We start from the raw sequence: 21,721 nt of genomic DNA on the forward strand, positions 1-21,721 counted from the left end.
CTAACTGGAGAAAGTGCATCCAGCAGGGCGTTGAGCACCTCGAGTCTCATTGCCGAGAGCATGCAGAGGTCAAGCGCAGGAAGCGGAAGGAGCCCTCCCTTCCACCCCCGACGAATGTCTGTCCCACCTGTAACAGAGGCTGTAGCTCTCGTATTGGACTGTTCAGCCGCCAAAGAACTCACTTCAGGAGTGGAAGCAAGTCTTCCTCGATTCCGAGGGACTGCCTATGAGGATTGAGTTACAGATCTGTACTCTGGAGGTGCACGCGCTGAGTGAGTTGTTGAATTCAGAGTGGAATCATCAGCGAAAGTGATTAGTTAGTAATGGTGGACAAGAAGAGCAAACAGAGTTGGAGAGGAGACAGATTCCCGGGTAAACCAAAAGTTGATGGGAAAAGCGTCAGCACCCAAGCTATAAAAATGCTAGACAAAGTTAGCTGATATTGAACACATCTGTAGTGGAAGAACATATGATGGAAGCTTGTTTAAAAATACTCGTGTCAGATCCCGTCGAAGATTTGGAGATGTCCAAGGCAATGAAAATTAATTTACCAAAATATTCAAAAGCAGAGGTCCACTGATGCAGCAAACACAAAATGGCCCCCAGTAGAACGATCATGGCGAAAACCATACAGACAGCTGAGAGACGAGTTTTGATGCAGCTTACGTTCACCTTCTATAATGCTGTTAGTTTTGAAGACTTTTGATGCAATTTTCATACAAGGTACAGAAAGTTCACATCTTTGAAAATGTTTAAAACACCATCATTGTAAAGATTGCAGAGGATTTCCATCTAAACTATCACCTTGGATTCCCCTCAGATGATCTTTGTTTGTAAAGAACAACGCTGGTGGATTTCCAATAAAAGATACTCTCAGCATTCGGTATCTCTGTGAAGCTTAGCTTCGGTAAAAATCAATTATTTAAAACACATTGTGATTAAATTAATATTGTAGTTTGGAAAGGGAAACACTTGACTTTTCTTTACGTTAGTGTAGCCTGTTCCAGTTTCCCTACTGCTAAATAAACCACACTCCCAATTTTCACCTTATGTGCTTTCCAGATTCTGATATTCCTGAAAATGAGGACCACTGACTATTAATACTGGGAGGCTTGTAGATGGCAAGGGACACAGATGCGTTGTCTCCCATCCCACACTGTACTGATAAGACGACTGACATTTACACACTTCTACACCAAAGACATTAACCATAGACACCACAGGGGTCATTTCCAGCTAGGCCACCCAGCCAGTAACCTGGTGGAGTGGATTGCTCTTCCAATGTAAAACCTGCCTGACTTTTGTTCCATTGAAATCAAGGGGATTAAAATTGGGACAGTTCTACAATGAGTGGGTGATCTGCTTCTCTATGTTGCTACCCAGTTAACCCCTACCCCCTGCATTATTGTGCCAGGGTTGGGATCTGGGTCCTTCCTTGGAGCCAGCCGATCCCCATTCAAGACACTGAATCCAGAAGTAGACTGACCACTGGAGTAGGAACTGAATTCACAAATTCTCCCCTCCAAAAAACACCCAAAGCTGATCAAACAGGAAATTTGTCTCTTCCTATAATTTCTAATTTAGAAATAACCTCTGTCAGCGCCTCCAGCTGCAGAAGATGTCTGCTCGCGGGTACAGATTTGCAAGGGAATCTGAGGAAGTGAAAATAGGCCGACACTTGGAGTACTGGGAAAACTGCAGCCAGGGTAGATGAGTTGTAGGGCACTAATCAATGTCTTGATATACTCCAGATGGATTTTTTGAAAATATGTTTGAGATTGGTATGAGGCTAAACACTACTTCTTCGAAAGTGCATTGCTCAGAACATTTAATGGCAAGTCAGCTCCCCTTGAAGTGCCGGTTCTCTGTTACTGGCAGTGTTTGTATCTGGGTTGCCAATAGCATCAGAAACTGCACACAGAGCACCCTGGTTCCAACTTAGACACAGTGATGTAACTGTGGTCAGACACATCTGCTATGGAGTGCCGTCAAAGCTGACAAGAAGGTCCGTAGAACAAGACAGTCCCAATTACTATTTTCAATGATAAATTCCTGTCATCAACCTGACCACAAGAAGCTACTATGGTTGAGTGCTATTTTCTGATTCCTGCAACGCTGAAAAAAAGATGTGATAAATCAACAGATAACTCAACCTTTAAGTCAACCTATCTTCATTAAGAAGGTCCACCACATATGCAGTATGTGTAAGTTTAAAAGGGTAATGCTGCTCAGTAAAAATATCTTACAAAATCATTTACATGAGGGGGAGGTAAGAGGGATATGCAGTGACCATGTGATTATATCACTGCATTGCCAGTAACAGTTACAGCTATTGGCCTGGATATTGCAGTCAGTAGCGAAGGAACAGCGCTCGCCATTCACCTCGCTGAGTTTCTGTGGGCATTTGAGCGGAGACTTGCTATCATCGGGCGTGTGATCCCGCACGGCATTCTCTACAGAGGATCTGTGGCGTGTGTGAACAGGGAAAGCAACAGCGTGGCTCTTTAACTAATCAAATTGAAAAATTGAAGAAATGAAACAAACAGATAAAAAGAGAAAAAAAAGAGAGAAAAATAAAGATGAGATTAAGAGAGAAAGAGATAAAAGAGATAGAAAAAGTTAAAAAAAAACATTATTTATTTTTAAAATATCCAACGCTAAGTAAATTCTGAAGGAATGAGGCTCCACACTTGCAAAATTAAATATTCAGTGCCAGAGAGGTTGTTTGGCAATAATTAAGACCTGGCACCAATGATCTCGCTAAGGTACATGCACAGCTGCGTGACAATCTGAAAGGTCCTGCACAGCCCACCCACCGGCTTTTACATTGTTAATATCGCGCATGTGCAGAAATTTAAAGGGACTACAAATTAAAAGAAACAGGACAAAGTGCAGCTTACCGGGACATTGCTTATCATGCCGTTAAATTTCACTTACAACTGAATGCACCTGTCCTAACTTTTTCTGCTGTGGTTGGTGGGTACCTAGCAGTTAAATACCACAACTTCACGGCCTGACATGGATTTCAATGTCGAGTCTATTGGCGAGGTTCTGTTGCAGCGCAGCTTATGGAGGAGCAGGGCAAATCGGACAGAAAGTTCCGGATTTCCGCATTTAACTGCACATGTGCATACTCCGGAAGTTGCTGTCCGATTTACTCCATAATAATGGTGAATTTTGTCAGTCTCACTGTTGTTCTCTGCAAATCCCCTGGGAGGATAGACGTACCAACGTCAGTGTTCTCGATCAGGCCAAACTCCCCAGCATCGAAGCACTGACCACACTCGACCAGCTCTGTTGGCGGGCCACATCGTCCGCATGCCTGACACAAGACTCCCAAAGCAAGCGCTTTACTTGGAACTCCTACACGGCAAGCGAGCAACAGGTGGGCAGAGGAAACGTTTCAAAGACATCCTCAAAGTCTCCTTGATAAAGTGCAACATCCCCAATGACACCTGGGAATCCCTAGCTAAAGACCGTCCGATGTGGAGGAAGAGCATCTGGGAGGGCGCTGAGCACCTCGAGTCTCGTCGCTGAGAGCATGCAGAAAGCAAGCGCAGGCAGCAGAAGGAGCATGCGGCAAACCAGACTCCCCACCCATCCTTTCCTTCAACCACTGTCTATCCCACCTGTGGCAGAGACTGTAATTCCCATATTGTACTGTACAGTCACCTGAGAACTCACTTTTATATTGGAAGCAAGTCTTCCTCGATTTCGAGGAACTGCCTATGATGATGATGATTCTCAATGCAAAATCTGGGACATTAATTTTACAGGTGGAAATGAGACACAACATTGCAAATCAAAATTACCAGATCGTGCTTTAATCATTTTCATATTAGAATCTTCTCGAGGATTTCTGAAGCTTGGCTTCAATACTCTCCAATACAGATACAGTGCCTTTTTCACCAACTCCACATTTATGGAGCACTTTGAAAATGGGAAAATGTCCCAAGGTGCGTCATAAAGCGTAATCAGACAAGAACGTCAACACTGAACCATAGAAGGAGATATTAGGACAAGTGACCAAAAGCTTGGTCAAAGAGTTAGGTTTAAAGGAGCGTAGTAAGGGAGGAGAGAGAGACAGAGAGGTTTGGGGAGGGAATTCCAGAGTTTAGGGTGACTAGTGTATTTGCACTGTTGCAAAGTTCACCTGTGTGGTGTTTTTACAAGGTACGTAGTTATCGGTTTTAACCTAATACATTTGTTCAAACAGTGCCTACATTTGAGTGTTAAATAATGAGAAGGCGGCCCTTAATCATGTAATTGATTCATTTGTCGGGTGTACAAACTGCAAAATCAAAAATGAATTCAGGCTAGTTACCTGACAGTATCACACAGGAATGATTTATCGTAAAAAATAATTAACTCAAAGAAACATTTATTTATATAGAACGTTCTGGGTGGAAAGTGGAGAACCCTCCATCGTTCGCCAACATACTCTGCCAATAATGATATATCGGCACTTGAGTAAAAGAGAAGTGTTGTGTATCTGTAAAGCATGCACTCCCATGTTCCGCCACCAGGGAGTGCATCCCCTGAAGTCCCAAGGGATCCCAGCATCCCTTGGGAGCACTGTATATAAGCCCTAAGGCCTGTTACTCACTTTGGGGTGTCTCAATAAAGACTGAGGTCACTGTTACTTTAACCTCCCTGTCTGCAGTCTCAACTGTGTTAGGAAAACAACAACTGGTGACGAGTACACGAATCCAACGCAAAGATGCAGCAAACTGTGGGCATCCTAGAAAAGTTCTCGGAGGGTGAGGACTGGGAAGCCTATGTCGAACGGTTAGACCGGTACTTTGTAGCCAACGAGCTGGACGGAGAAGGAAACGCTGCAAAAAAGAGAGCGGTCCTCCTCACAGTCTGCGGGGCACCGACCTACAGCCTCATGAAGAATCTTCTGGCTCCGGTGAAACCCACAGATAAGTCGTATGAGGATCTGTGTACACTGGTTCGGGAGCATCTTAACCCGAGGGAGAGCGTGCTGATGGCGAGGTATCGATTCTATACGTACCAGCGATCTGAAGATCAGGAAATGGCGAGCTACGTCGCTGAGCTAAAGCGACTTGCAGGACAATGTGAGTTTGATGGCTGCCTGGAGCAAATGCTCAGAGACTTTATTGTACTGGGCATTGGCCACAAGACCATCCTACGAAAACTTTTGACTGTAGAGACACCGACCCTCAGCAAGGCCATTGCGATAGCACAGGAGTTTATGTTCACTAGTGATAACACCAAACAAAGCTCTCAGCACACAAGTGCTAGCAATGTTCATAAATTAACTGGAACTGTGTTTGCGAGCAGAAATGTACAGGGCAGAAACCACGAGTCTGCAACTGCCAGCAGTCCTCAGGTGACCCAGATGAGTCAGAGTCCGCAACAAAGGATGAATTCAAGGCAATTCGCATCTTGGTGGCATTGTGGAAGCTTCCATTCAGCCTATTCATGCCACTCTCTCCCTCATCATGTGAGGTACCGCTCGTGCCTTGTGGTGAATGGGTTGTGCCTCTGGACAAGCTGCAAGCTCTGCAAAACCTGCTAACCACCACATGGCAGAGGAAGATCGGTCCATGGTGGATCAAAGCAATTTCGAGCCTCAGAGAGAGGAGGCAGATGCTGAAGTACACGGGGTATACACATTTTCGACAAAATGAACACCTACAATGCTAAACGTAAAATTGAATGGCTTACCCGTAGCCATGGAACTGGACACTGGCACTAGCCAATCCATCATGAGTAAAAAGATGTTTGAGAGACTGTGGTTCAACAAGGCACTCACACCAGCCCTGAACCCCAACCACACGAAACTAAGAACGTACACCAAAGAGCTTATCACTGTCCTGCGCAGTGCCATGGTCAAGGTCACCTACGAGGGCACGGTGCACGAACTGCCACTCTGGATTGTCCCGGGTGATGGCCCACACTGCTTGGAAGGAGCTGGCTGGGCAAAATCCGCTGGAACTGGGATGACATCCGAGCGTTATCACGTGTCGATAAGGCCTCATGTACCCAGGTTCTTAACAAATTTCCTTCCCTTTTTGAGCCAGGCATTGGAAACTTTTCCAGCGTGAAGGTGCAGATCCACTTGGTCCCAGAGGCACGACCCATTCACCACAAGATGCGAGCGGTACCTCACATGATGAGGGAGAGAGTGGAAATCATGCTGGACAGGCTGCAATGCGAGGGCATCATCTCCACAGTGGAATTCAGCGAGTGGGCCAGCCCGATTGTACCAGTAGTCAAAAGTGATGGAACGGTCAGGATTTGCTGTGATTATAAAGTAACTATTAATCGTTTCTCGCTACAGGACCAATACCCGCCACCTAAGACAGACGACCTATTTGCGACGCTGGCAGGAGGCATGACATTCACCAAGCTCGACCTGACTTCGGCCTACATGACGCAGGAACTGAAGGAGTCTTCGAAGGGTCTCACCTGCATCAACACGCACAATAGATGCCCGTTTGGAATTTGGTCGGCTGCAGCGATCTTCCAGAGAAACATGGAGAGCCTACTCAAGTCGGTACCGTGCACGGTGGCTTTTCAGGACGACATATTAGTCACGGGTCGGGACACCGTGGAGCACCTACAAAACCTGGAGGAGGTCCTCCAGCGACTGGATCGCGTAGGGCCGCGGCTGAAGAGTTCGAAATGCGTCTTCGTGGCAACAGAAGTGGAGTTTTGGGGAGAAAGATCGCGGCAGACAGCATTCGGCCCACAGACGCCAAGACAGAGGCTATCAGGAACGTGCCCAGGCCACAGAACGTCACGGAGCTGCGGTCGTTCCTGGGACTCCTCAACTATTTTGGTAACTTCCTACCGGGGTTAAGCACCCTCTTCGAGCCCCTACATGTGTTATTGCATAAAGATGAGAATTGGGTATGGGGAAAAAACAAAGTAATTGCTTTTGAGAAAGCAAGAAACATTTTATGCTCCAACAAGCTGCTTGTATTGTGCAACCCATGTAAAAGACTCGTGCTAGCATGTGATGCGTCGTCGTACGGAGTTGGGTGTGTATTACAACAAGCTAACGTTGCGGGGAAGTTGCAACCTGCCACCTATGCTTCCAGGAGCTTGTCGAAGGCCGAGAGGACCAACAGCATGATTGAGAAAGAGGCATTAACATGTGTGTTCGGGGCAAAGAAAATGCATCAGTACCTGTTTGGCCTCAAATTTGAGCTGGAAACCGATCACAAGCCCCTCATATCCCTGTTCGCTGAAAACAAGGGGATAAATACTAATGCCTCAGCCCGCATACAAAGGTGGGCACTCGCGCTATCAGCGTATAATTATACCATCCGCCACGGACCAGGCACCGAGAACTGTGTGGATGCTCTCAGTCAGCTACCATTGCCCACCACGGGGGTGGAAATGGCGCAGCCTGCAAACTTGTTGATGGTGGCGCAGCCCGCAGACTTGTTGATGGTCATGGAAGCGTTTGAAAATGATAAATCACCTCTGTCACCTCCCGCCAGATTAGGACTTGGATCAGCCAAGATCCTCTGCTGTCCCGAGTAAAAGACTGTATACTGCATGGGAGCTGGGCCAGCATCCCCGTTGAAATGCAAGAGCTTATCAAGCCGTTCCAGCGGCAAGAGGATGAGCTGTCCATTCAGGCAGACTGCCTGTTGTGGGGTAACCACGTAGTGCTACCCAAAAAGGGCAGGGAGACGTTCATCTCGGATCTCCACAGCACACATCCGGGTATAGTAATGATGAAAGCGATAGCCAGGTTCCATGTGTGGTGGCCCGGTATCGACTCTGACTTAGAGTCCTGTGTACGGCAATGCAGTGTGTGTGCTCAGTTGAGCAATGCGCCCAGAGAGGCACCACTAAGTTTGTGGTCCTGGCTCTCCAGACCATGGTCGAGGATCCATGTCGACTAGGCGGGCCCGTTTCTTGGTAAAATGTTCCTGGTGGTGGTGGATGCTTTTTCAAAATGGATTGAATGTGAAATAATGTTGGGAAGCACCGCCACTGCCACCATTGAAAGCCTGAGGGCCATGTTTGCCACCCACGTCCTGCCTGACATACTGGTCAGAGACAACGGGCCATGTTTCGCCAGTGCCGAATTTAAAGAATTCATGACCCGCAATGGGATCAAACATATCATCTCGGCCCCGTTTAAACCAGCCTCCAATGGGCAGGCAGAGCGGGCAGTACAAACAATCAAACAGAGCCTCAAATGAGTCACGAAAGGTTCACTCCAAACCCGCCTGTCCCAAGTACTGCTCAGCTACCGCACGAGATCCACTCGCTCACAGGGGTGCCCCCGGCTGAGCTACTCATGAAAAAGACATTTAAAACTAGACTCTCGCTGGATCACCCCAACCTGCATGATCAGGTAGAGAGCAGGCGGCAGCAACAAAACGTAAACGATGGTCGCACCACTGTGTCACGGGAAATTGATCTGAATGACCATGTGTACACGTTAAACTATGGACATGGTCCCAAGTGGATCGCGGGCACGGTGATAGCTAAAGAAGGGAGTAGGGTGTTTGTAGTCAAACTAGACAATGGACAAATTTGCAGAAAGCATCTGGACCAAACGAGGCTGCAGTTCACAGGCTGTCCTGAACAACCCACAGCAGACACCACCTTTTTCGAGCCTACAACACACAGCCAAAGGATCAACGACACCACGTCGGACCAGGAAATCGAACCCATCACGCCCAACAGCCCAGCAAGGCCAGGCTCACCCAGCAGCCCTGCAGGGCCAACAACACGCCAGCCCAGCGAGGGCACAGCCAACACACCAGAACAGACATTTGTACCGAGGCGGTCCACCAGGGAAAGAAAGGTTCCCGACCGCCTCACCTTGTAAATAGTTTTCACTTTGACTTTGAGGTGGGGTGTAATGTTGTGTATCTGTAAAGCATGCACTCCCATGTTCCGCCACCAGGGAGCGCATCCCCTGAAGTCCCAAGGGATCCCAGCATCCCTTGGGAGCACTGTATATAAGCCTGATCCTCACTCTGGAGTGTCTTCATAAAGACTGAGGTCACTGTTACTATAACCTCCCTGTGTGCAGCCTCATCTGTGTTAGGAACACAACAAGAAGTGTCATTTGATGTCTATTTTCATGTCAGTGAGGTCAGCAGGAAGCTCTTCCTCAGGACATTTCACCATTTTCACATTTGCTGATTCACACACTAAACCTTGGAACAGGGAATTCACACGGTAACATTAAGAACAGGAGCAGGCCATTCAGCCCCTGAGGCCTGCACCGCCATTCAATTAGATCATGGCTGATCTGGATTTCAACTCCATTTACCCACCTTTGCTCCATATCCCTCGATACCCTTAACCACAACAATCTATCAATCTCACTCTGAGATTGCAATTGACCCAGCATCCACAGCACTTTGGGGGGTGGGGGGGGGAGCTCCAGATTTCTACAACGCTTTGTGTGAAAAAGTGCTTCTCATTTCACTCCTGAATGGCCTAGCTCTAATATTTATGGTTATGTCATCTTGTTCTTGATTCCCCTAACAGAGGGAATAGTTTATCTATTTTAACTTGGTCTTGACTGGGGCAGAGATCGATCATATAGAAAGTGAGTGTCTTTACAAATATAGGTCTATGTGATCTGCTGGACTGCTTTCTATCACCTGAAGGGGTCAGAGAGGAATTCTCCGGAGTATTTACTCCCTTATCGGCCCTGGGTTTTTAACTCTGATTTTTTTTTTGTCTCTCCCAGGAGATTCCATGACTGGAGGTGTCGGGTCATGATGCTCCAGCCATCATGGTGTGTGGGGTAAGCTTGATGGACCAGCTGGTCTTTTCCTGCCCGCTAATTTCATGGGCCAAAAATTGCGGTCGGAGGCTTCCAGCGGGCAGATGCCTCCGATCGAAAATAAATTTCCCCAAAGCATCTGGTGGTCCCGGAGGAACGAACGCTTGTGCTCCAAGGCCTAGTTCACAGCCTCGCACAGAGGCCCACGTATTCCAGGAGTGTATGTGCAGCCTGGGATCACGTGGGCCTGGACCACCAATCACAATGTAGTATTCTCATTGATAATAATGGGAACTCCGAGCTCCCATTGCTGAGAATACCTCTAAAATCAAATAAAGCACTAACAACATTTTTAAAAATTACACTTCTAAAAAAATTAATAGAAATTGCATTAAATTAAATTTTTAGAGAAATTTTTATTTTCAGTTTTTTTTTCAATGTTTTAATAATATTAAAAATAAATTTACTTTCATAGACCGGGGCTTTAATATAAAAAGAAGCAATAACATTTATTTTTTTCTGTCTATTAAAACTCGAGTTTGAAGGACATTCGCTGGGCAGTAGTTGCGTAAATAGTCCAAATCTCCACCCACGGAGGCCCTTCTCCCGGGGATGCGTTGGATCGATCAAAAGACATTTTCACATTTCGCAAGTGCCGGGTTTCAGCGCATGCACTTTGCGCGCCTAAACCCGGAACTTGCGGGGGGCCTCTTCGGGCATGGGCACACATCATACGCACCCGGAGAGGCTGCAATTTATGGCCTCATATGTTCGCATCCTATCAACTCATTTTAAACAACTCGATTATATCAGCCATCATTCTCCAATGCTCAAGGGAATACAAGCCAATTGGCAAGGATTTGTTCTTAAAAGAGTTACAGTTTGATTAAATACTTTTGAAATAAAATAGGCGCTAAATGTGGGGTAGTCCTGAATTTACAAATGAATTACTGGTCAAATCAGCATTTCATAATCTGATGAGTATCTGATTTGCGAGACATCTAATTAGTTCTGTGTTCATGATTAGTGGGTTCTGGCTTAGTTAACCAATATATACATTTACTCACAAATGTACTGTGGCACTGCTTGCGGAAAGCCAGGGACTCCTGTTCTATAATGGCAGGAGCGTTGTACCATGGAATGCTCAGTGGTGTACATTCCTCTCTTTGTTGCACCTGTGTAATGCTCAGCTCCCAAGCATGGCGAAGAGGTGATGGGCCCGAAAGCTGTTACATTAGGTCTCCAACCGCCCCCCCCCCCACTAAATTGTCCCAAGATTTTTGCAGTTTTCCTAAATGTTACAGAATGAGGCCCAGTAGGCACAGGTGCAAGCACCATAATGAAAGAACGAAAGAAAAGAAAGACTTGCATTTATAAAGTGCCTTTACGACCACCGGACATCTCATAGAGCTTTACAGCCAGTGAAGTACTTTTGGAGTGTAGTCACTGTTGTAATGAGGGAAATGCGGCAGCCAATTTGCACATAAGCAAGCTCCCACAAACAGCAATGTGATAATGACCAGATAATCTGTTTTTGTTAAGTTGATTTGAAGGATAAATATTGGCCAGAACACCAGGGATAAATCCCTAGTTCTTCTTCGAAATAGTGCCATGGGATCCTTTACATCCACTTGAGAGGGCAGACAGGACCTCGGTTTAACGTCTCATCCGAAAGACGGCACCTCCAACAGTGCAGCACTCCCTCAGCTCTGTACTGAAGTGTCAGTCTAGATTTTTGTACTCAAGTCCCTGGAGTGGGATTATGAACCTACAATCTTCTGACTCAGAGGTGAGAATGCTGCCCACTGAACCACAGCTGACACTCAATGAAGCCGGAGGGGGGTTCCTGGCTTCCTACCTCTGTCATTCGAACCCGTGTGTGCATAAGTGGAGGGGCACATCTCACAGTGCTGGTTGTGGGGCTTGTGCTTTGACCCTTCACAGACCAGAGGGTAAGGGTTAAGATTTCTGCACGGTAATTGAAGTATCTTCCCCACTCCTGCCCCTGACGATCTCCAGGCCTTGATGATAAAATGAAGGCACACGGTATTGAGAGGGAAGTGGCCACTCCTGTCCCCCCACTGTAATGCATTTGCTTCATGGGTTCTTTGCTTAAGAATTCATAGCAACACATTGCTATTAAGAGCTAGTGGATTTATTAACAAAAGTTTAACAATCACACTACATATTACTAGTTCATCCACTAGGCTCACAACTGCATGCCTCGTCGTGGATGACCTAGACCCAACTGGCTGGGGTTTTATTGAGTCTTGTGACCATCACATGACTGACTAAGCCACTCACAATGCAACAGCTCTACAAACCTGTGAACATACATTACACTGACGATCTCCAGGCTACTTCTCTCCATCAGCAACCAGGAGTACCTCCCAGACCTACAGGAAGCTGCACCTGTTGGGTGACCAGGAGAGGCACAAGGAGGATGATCAGCCTCACTGTATTTTCCTGCTACTAAAGTGAGGCCATGTGTAGCCTGGTGTGTTCCCTTTGATCCTAATTGCTGTAAATGTGCACTGACTCTTTGGAGGACAGCACTGTGGATATTCTTCCAATTCAGAAAACATCACCGCTTCCTTTTTTGTATAGATCAGCTATCCCCTTCATCACCAATACTGCTTACTTCCACCTCCGAAACATCGCCTGACTCCGCCCCGCCTCAGATCATCTACTGCTGAAACCCTCATCCATACCTTTGTTACCTCGAGATTTGACTATACCAACGCTTTCCTGGCCGGCCTCACATCTTCCGCCCTCCATAAAGTAGAGCTCATCCAAAACTCTCCTACCCGTGTCTTAAATCACACTTGGTCCCGTTCACCCATCACCCCTGTGCTTGCTGACCAACATTGGCTACTGGTTCAGCAATTTAAAATTCTCATCCTTGTTTTCAAATCCCCCCATGGCCTCACTCCTTCCTTTCTTGTAACCTCCCCCAGCCCTACAATCCTCTGAGATCTCGGTGTTCCACCAATTCTGGCCTCTTGCATATCCCCTAGTTTAATTGTGTTATAAACCTTACCAAAATGTAAGTCTTGCCACTAGGGGGCACACCTGTGGGAGACATAAGGGGACACGGCTGAAACAGAGATCAAGCGCAGGGCAATTCTCCTCACCTTATGTGGGTCATCGATATATGGCCTCCTTAAAAATTTGCTGGCACCGGTCAAACTAACGGACAAATCTTTCGCAGAGCTGTGTACGCTGGCTAAGGAACACCTCAAGCCAAATGAGAGCATCCTGATGGCCAGGTATCGCTTTTACACGCACTGTCGTTACGAGGGACAGAACGTGGCGAGTTTTGTCGCCGACCTAAGATGCCTTACGGGGCAGTGCGACTTTGCAGGAGCCTTGGGGGAAATGTTGCGGGACTTTTTCATGTTTGGAATTGGCCACGAGGTCATCCTTCGCAAACTGCTGTCTGCCGAATCCCTAGATCTGAGCAAGGTCATCACGATACCCCTAGCGTCCATATCCACGAGCGATAACACAAAACAAATATCTTCACAAAATCGAAGGTCACCGGCAAGCACCGTGCACAAAATGATGTTTGCAGCAGGCAGAACGGCACAGGGCAGGGCCCACACGATTGCAGAGGCCAGACCTAGGCCTAGAGTGACTCAGAGTCCAGCGTGGGGCATGAATGCGTATCCATTAACACCATGTTGGTGCTGCGGGGTCAGCCATAGAGCTCATCAATGTCGATTCAAGCCCTATGTGTGCAAGGGCTGTGGAACAATGGGGCACCTCCAGCGAATGTGCAAATGATCGCTGACTCACCATGTGGCAGAGTCAGGAGAGGACAACCGATCCAGCGAGGATCACGAAGAATGAGCAGGAAAGGAAACTGAACCTGAGGATGAAGAGGAAGTATGTGGGATGCACACCTTCACCACCAAAAGCACTCCGATAATGTTAAAAGTTGAACTTAACGGCACTCCAGTCTCCATGGAACTAGACACGGGGACGAGTCAATCAGTAAGGAGCCAGAAGACTTTCGAGAGGGCGTGGAGCGACGAAGCACAGCGAACCGAGCTGATCCCGACTCAGGCAAAGCTGCGCATCTACAGCAAGGAACTGATACCAGTTATTGGTAGTACGGACATAAGAGTATTCCATGAGGGACCACTGCACGATTTATCCTGTGGACTGTTTCAGGTGATGGGCCAACGCTGCTTGGCAGGAGGTGGATGGGGAAGATTCGATGGAACTGGGAAGACCTCTGCGTACCCTCTCTGGCGAACGAGGTCTCCCCTTCTCAAAGGCTGAGCAAACCCCCACTTTCAGCTAAACTAGGCATCGAAGTGCAGATCCATTTGCAGATTCCCGAGGCACAGGCCGCTCATCACAACCACGAGGAGGTAAAGTTCAACCGAGCAGCGGTACACGCGCGGTACCCACCACCGGAAGTCGATGACCTCTTCGCGATGATGGAAGAGGCTCCAGGTCGACCATGCGGAGTCGGACACCGGCCGAAATGATCCGAATGCATCTTCCCGACGCCAGAGGCAAAATACCTGGGGAGGAAGATCACGGCAGTCAGCATCACGGACATGGACGAGAGGACGTCCAGACTGTAGTGTATGGAGGAAGAGTCAGACTGAATACTGTGAGCTCAAAGTAAAATGTGACCTGAGTCTTTTATTGCAGGTCTCCAGAGTGCCTCTCCAACCTGTGAAGCCTTCTTAAATACCTGTGCTCCCAAGGGATTATGAGATCCCTTGGGACTCCGGGGAATGAGCCGTCTGGTGGCTGTACAGATTAAATATAAGTCCAGATACATAACAACATTCCCCCCCAAAGTCAATAGTGTAACAATAGTGAGTTGATCTGGGGCCCTTCTTGCCCTGGTTGATCGTCTCGGTGTGAAGGCTGGTGTTGTTGAGTCATTTGTTGGGCCCTCGCTGGGCTGCTATGCAGCTGGCCTTGCTGGGCTGCCTGGTGTGTTGGGCCCTACAGGGCTGCTGTGGATGATGGGTTCTGCTTCGTGGTTAACCGTGGTGTCGGTTGTCACTGGTGTGTGTGTTGGGGATTCAAAAAAGGTAGGGTCCAAGGTGGGTTGCTCAGGGTAGTCCGTTAATCTGAGTCTAATTTGGTCCAAGTGTTTCCGGTGAATGAGTCCATTTGAAAGTTTGACCCGAAACACCCTACTCTCCTCTTTGGCCACCACAGTGCCGGGAAGCCACTTGGCCATAATTTAATACAAATACAGGATCATTGACTTCAATCTCGCGTGACACATTTGCGCTATCATGGTATGCACTTTGTTGAAGCCGCCTGCTCTCTACCTGTTCATGTAGATCAGGGTGAACTAACAAGAGCCTTATCTTAAATGCTCTTTTCATGAGCAGTTCAGCAGGTGGGATCCCAGTGAGTGAGTGTGGTCTCGTGCGGTAGCTAAGCAGGACTCGGGATAGGCGAGTCTGCAGTGAGCCTTCAGTTACCCTCTTCAAGCCTTGCTTGATGGTTTGCACTGCTCTCTCTGCCTGACCATTGGATGCTGGTTTAAACGGGGTAGATGTGACATGTTTGATCCCGTTATGAGTCATGAATTCTTTGAACTCTGCACTGGTAAAACATGGCCCGTTGTCACTCACCAGGACATCGGGTAAACCATGTGTGGCAAACATGGCCCGCAGGCTTTCAGTAGTGGCAGCGGACGTGCTAGCCGACATTATCTCACATTCAATCCACTTGGAGTACACGGCTACAAACGCAAGGAACATTTTACCCAAGAACGGGCCTGCATAGTCGACGTGTATCCTAGACCACGGGTTGGAGGGCCAAGACCATAAACTTAGCGGCTCCTCCCTGGGTACATTGCTTAACTGCGAGCATGTATTATATCTGTGAACGCAGGACTCTAAGTCCGCATCGATACCGGGCCACCACACATGGGATCTGGCTATCACTTTCATCATTACGATGCCTGGGTAGGTACTGTGGAGGTCATTGATGAAGGTGTCTCTGCCCTTCTTGGGGACTACTACTCGATTGCCCCACAGAAGGCAGTCTGCCTGTATCAACATTTCATTTTTGCGCTGCTGGAACGGCTTTATCTCTGCCTGCATTTCCACTGGGACACTGGACCAGCTCCCATGAAGCACACAGCTTTTGACTAGAGATAATAAGGGGTCCTGGCTTGTCCAGGTTTTGATCTGCCGGGTAGTGACGGGTGATTGCTCACTCTCAAATGCTTCCATAACCATGGCTAGATCTGTGGGCTGCGCCATTTCCACCCCCGTGGTGGGCAATGGCAGCCTACTGAGAGCATCGGCGCAGTTTCTGTGCCTGGCCTGTGGCGGATGTCGTAGTTGTATGCGGACAACGTGAGCGCCCATCTCTGGATGCGGGCCGATGCGTTGGTATTTATCCCTTTACTCTCGGAAAACAGGGATATAAGTGGCTTATGGTCAGTTTCCAATTCGAATTTTAGCCCAAACAGGTATTGATGCATTTTCTTTATCCCATAGACACATACTAACGCTTCTTTTTCAATCATGCTGTAAGCTCTCTCAGCCTTAGACAGACTCCTGGATGCATAAGCAACCGGTTACAGTTTACCGAAATCATTAGCTTGTTGCAATACACACCCGACGCCATATGACGATGCATCACATGCTAGTACCAAACGCTTACATGGATCATACAACACAAGCAATTTGTTTTGAGCACAACAATTTTCTTTCTTTTACAAAGGCATTTTCTTGGCTTTTGCCCCAAACCCATTCGCCCCCTTTTCGTAGTAAGACATGTAGTGGTTCTAGCAGAGTGCTGAGACCCGGTAAGAAGTTATCAAAGTAGTTCAAGAGTCCCGGGAACGACCGCAGCTCCGTCACGTTCTGTGGCCTCGATGCATTCTCGATTGCCTCCATCTTCGCGTTGGTGGGCCTGATGCCGTCCACCGCAATCCTCCTTCCCAGGAACTCCACTTCAGGCGCCAGGAAAACGCACTTCGAGCATTTTAACCTGAGCCCCACGCGGTTGAGCCGACTAAGAACCTCCTCCAGGTTCTGCAGATGCTCGACTGTGTTCCGACCTGTGACCAAGATGTCGTCCTGGAAGGCCACGGTGTGCAGGACCGACTTCAGTAAACTTTCCATGTTTCTCTGGAATATCGCCGCCACTGATCGGATTCCAAACGGGCTTCTGTTATAAACAAAAATACCTTTGTGCATGTTGATGCAGGTGAGAGCGTTCGATGATTTCTCCAGTTCCTGCGTCATGTAGGCTGAGGTCAGATTCAGCTTCGTGAACGTCTTTCCTCCCACCAGTGTTGCAAAGAGGTCGTCGGCTTTTGGAAGTGGGTATTGGTCCTGCAGGGAGAAACGACTGATAGTTACTTTGTAATCGCCACAGATTCTGATGGTGCCCTTTCCCTTGAGGACTGGGACAATAGGACTGACCCACTTGCTGAATTTGATCAGTGAAATGATGCCCTCTCGTTGTAGCCGGTCGAGCTCGATTTCTACCCTTTTTCTCATCATGTACGGTACTGCTCTCGCCTTGTGATGGATGGGTCACGGTCCCGGAATTAGTTGGATCTGCACTTTTGCTCCTTGGAATTTCCCGATGCCTGGTTCGAACAGCGAAGGAAATTTGTTTAAGACCTGTGCACACAAAGTGTCGTCAGCGGGCGATAGCGCTTGGATGTCGTCACAGTTCCAGCGTATCTTTCCCAGCCAGCTCCTGCCGAGCAGCATGGGACCATCGACCGGTACCACCCAAAGTGGTAGCTTGTGCACCGCTCCATCATAGGAGACCTTTACGGTAGCACTGCCGATTACAGGAATCAGTTCTTTTGTGTAAGTTCTTCGTTTGAAAGTCATTGAAAGTTGGCATACAGGTACAGCAAGCGGTGAAGAAGGCAAATGGTATGTTGGCCTTCATAGCTAGGGGATATGAGTATAGGAGCAGAGAGGTCTTACTGCAGTTGTACAGGGCCTTGGTGAGGCCTCACCTGGAATATTATGTTCAGTTTTGGTCTCCTAATCTGAGGAAGGACGTTCTTGCTATTGAGGGAGTGCAGCGAAGGTTCACCAGACTGATTTCCGGGATGGCAGGACTGACATATGAGGAGAGACTGGATCAACTGGGCTTTTATACACTGGAGTTTCGAAGACTGAGAGGGGATCTCATAGAAACATATAAGATTCTGATGGGACGGGACAGGTTAGATGTGGGTAGAATGTTTCCGATGCTGGGGAAGTCCAGAACCAGGGGACACAGTCTTAGGATAAGTGGTAGGCCATTTAGGACTGAGATGAAGAAAAACTTCTTCACTCAGAGAGTTGTTAACCTGTGGAATTCCCTGCCGCAGAGAGTTGTTGATGCCAGTTCATTGGATATATTCAAGAGGGAGTTAGATATGGCTCTTACGGCTAAGGGGATCAAGGGGCATGGAGAGAAAGCAAGAAAGGGATACTGAGGGAATGATCAGCCATGATCTTATTGAATGGTGGTGCAGGCTTGAAGGGCCAAATGGCCTACTCCTGCACCTATTTTCTATGTTTCTATGTTTCGTGCGAATTGGAGTTAAGACTGGCCTTGAGGCCTTGTTGCACCACAATCTTTCGAAAGTCTTTTTGCCCATGATGGACTGGCTCGCGCCCGTGTCCAGCTCCATTGACACCGGTAGTCCATTTAGTTCAACATTCAGCATTATCGGAGGACAATTCATGGTGAATGTGTGCACCCCATGTACCTCTGCGTCCTCTATCAGAGGTTCTGTTTCGTCGTGATCCTCTGTGGATCTGTCCTCCTCTGCAATGTGGTGGTTTTCAGGTTTAGCAGGCCTAGCAGCTTGCCTGCACACTCATTGGATGTGTCCCCTTGTTCCTTAGCCCTTGCAAATGTATCCTTTGAATCAGTATGAATGGAAACGATGATCACCCCCACAGCGCCAACAAGGTGTTAATGGCCTTGCATTCATCACCAGACTCTGAGACATCTGCGGACGTGTAGCTGCAGGTTTGTGTGACCTGCCCTGTCCGTTATGATTCAAAAACAACATCACTTTGTTCACAGTACTTTTCCAGCACTTGTGTGCTGAGAGATTTGCTTAGTATTGTCACTGGTGGCAATGAACGCCTGGGCTATCGCTGTGGCCTTACTCCAGGTTGGGTTCTCTACAGTCAAAAGTTTGCGAAGTATGGTTTTGTGGCCAATGCCAAGTACAAAAAAGTCTCTGAGCATATGCTCCAAATGTCCTTCCAATTCGCAATGTCCTGCAAGGCGTCTTAGCTCAGCGACATAACTCATCACTTCCTGGCCTTCAGATCTTTTGTAGGTATAGAACCGGTACCTCGCCATCAGAACGCTTTCCTTCGGGTTCAAATGCTCTTGGACCAGTGTGCACAAATTGTCTTACGATTTCTCCATTGGTTTCGCTGGAGAGTGCAGATTCTTCATGAGGCCATACGTTGGTGCCCCACAGACAGTGAGGAGGATCGCTCTACGTTTGGCAGCGCTCTCTTCCCCATCTAGCTCGTTGACCATGAAGTATTGGTCGAGTCGCTCCACAAAAGTTTCCCAATCATCTCCCTCCGAGAATTTCTCCAGGATGCCCACTGTTCTCTGCATCTTTGGGTTCGCTATTTGTATCTTGTCACCAGTTGTAATGTATGGAGAAAGAGTCAGAATGAACACTGTGAGCTCAAAGTAAAGTGTGACCTTAGTCTTTTATTGCAGGTCTCCAGAGTGCCTCTCCAACCTGTGAAGTCTCCTTAAATACCTGTGCTCCCAAGGGATTATGAGATCCCTTGGGACTCTTGGGACTGAGCGACTCTTGTGGCTATACAGAGTATATACAAATCCAGATACATAACACAGACCATGGGATGAGAGAGTGTCCAAACCACGGGACGAGAGAGGACCACGGGTAGTCATTGCAACGGAACGGAGGAATGTGTCGTCCAGCAAGGAAAACGACTGGGTTTGGGGCAAAGGTAAAGGGGCGGCCGCTGTGAAGGTCAGGAACCCACTACGGTCCAATAATTTGTGTGCACTATGAAACCCTTGTGAGTGGTCTTTCGCGGCCAATGATGTACCATTATATGGGGTTGGGGGTGCCTTACAACAAGCCAAAGTAGCGGGCGAATACCAACCGGTCGTATATGTATCTAACAAAGCATTCGTAGCAAGTGAGATGTTACCGCACGGGGTCGGGAGTGTTGTGCAGCAAGCAAAATTAGCGGGCCAGCCCCAAAGGATTGAACATATATCAAATAAGTTAAACTAAGCAGCAGCCTGTGTTCACGGGACTAAAGAGACGTACCAAAGAGTATCCCAATATGTGCTCGAGTCAGACAAGCTGCTCATCCCACAAGCTTGGGAGAGCAGAGGCACCATTATCGATGCGTTTTTTCGAGAATGTCTCTGCACTGTAACATGATCCGCCACGGGCCAGGCACTGAGAGCGGCACTAAAGCCCTCAGTTGGCTACCGTTGCCCACCACCGGGGTGGAAACAGCGCAGCCTGCAGACCCACTCGCAGTTGTAGAAGTGCTGGAAAGCGAGGGGTCACCGTAACAGGCCCCCCAGCTTAGGACCTGGACCAGCCAGGATCCCATGTTACCGTCTGCCAAAGGTGAACTGCTAGATGGGATGTGGCAACCTATCCACCGCAGAGACGGTAGACCCATCCCAACGTTGCAAAGCAAGGCAGGGCGGCTACACACAGTCGGTGGTCCGGGGATCGCATACTACGGCCCAAGGTCCACAGGGACCACTAGGCCTCCCACCACTACCGAAAGTCTCAAGGCCATTGGGCCATCCTGGGCTTGCTAGACCTCAGGGTCAGCGACAATAGCCCGGAGCAGGCAGCCCAAATCACTAAACCGAGCACCACGCGTGTTACGGTAGACTCCCTCCAGACCCGGCTATCCTGGGTGCTACGCAGTCACCAGACAGAATTACTCAGAACCGAGCTCCCCGTAGACCATCAGCAAAGACTGCACCATAAGTGCACGGCCCCTCCACACAACCAGAATAAGTGATGTAGACCGTGTTCAGGGCCCCAGTTAGGCCGCTAGCTCTACATTAGCCAAGGGGGGGAATGGAGTGTATGTGATGAAAACGGAGCATTTGATTGTGAAACCATGTACCGGGCTAACGAGTAAAGCAGTTGGACAAGACCAAACTACAAACTACAGATAACCAGGAACCACTGTGAAAGGACCTGGCCCCCAGCGACCCACTAACACGATCAACTTCGCCGTCAACCACGAGGATGAACCCACCACGTCAGGACTTCAACCCAGGTGATCGACCCGGGGGCGCGGGGCGCCAGATTGCCTCAACTTGCAAATAACTTGCACAATAAGACTTTGGGGGGTGGGGGGGAGTGATGTTATATATGTATGTAAACCTTACCAAGACTTGCCACTAGGGGGCACACCTGTAGGAGACCTAAGGGTCACCTATGCACCCTGGGGCAAGCAGGTATAAAAGGTGATTCACCATGCTGCTTCCTCACTCTGGAGTCTGAATAAAGAGACCAAGGTCACAACAGTCCTGTGGATTTATTCTGAACATAACAAATTGCTCCACCATTAGTGGACATGCTTTGAGCTGCCAGGGCCCTAAATTCTGCCATTCCCTCCCTAAACCTCTCCGCCTCTCTCTCTTCCTTTAATCTACCAGTTTTGGTCATCTGTTCTAATATCTCCTTATGTGGCTTGGTGTCAAATGTTGTTTGATAATGGGACATTATACTACGTTAAAGGCTCCATATAAAAGCAAGCTGTTGTTGTTTAGACGCCTACCTATCCACGTTGCCACTCCCCCCTCACTTCCGTGCACCTTCATTTTATCAACAAGCACCTTATCAAATGCCTTTTGAAAATTCAAATGCATAACATCCATTGTGTTTCCTTTGTCCATACATTGTTATTTCCTTATGGAACTCTTACATCTGTCCAATATTATGTTCAAAATGCTCGCCTGCATAGTAATGCTCCTCCC

This window comes from Pristiophorus japonicus, chromosome 8 (assembly GCF_044704955.1).
Source record: "Pristiophorus japonicus isolate sPriJap1 chromosome 8, sPriJap1.hap1, whole genome shotgun sequence".
NCBI classification, from domain to species: Eukaryota; Metazoa; Chordata; class Chondrichthyes; family Pristiophoridae; genus Pristiophorus; species Pristiophorus japonicus.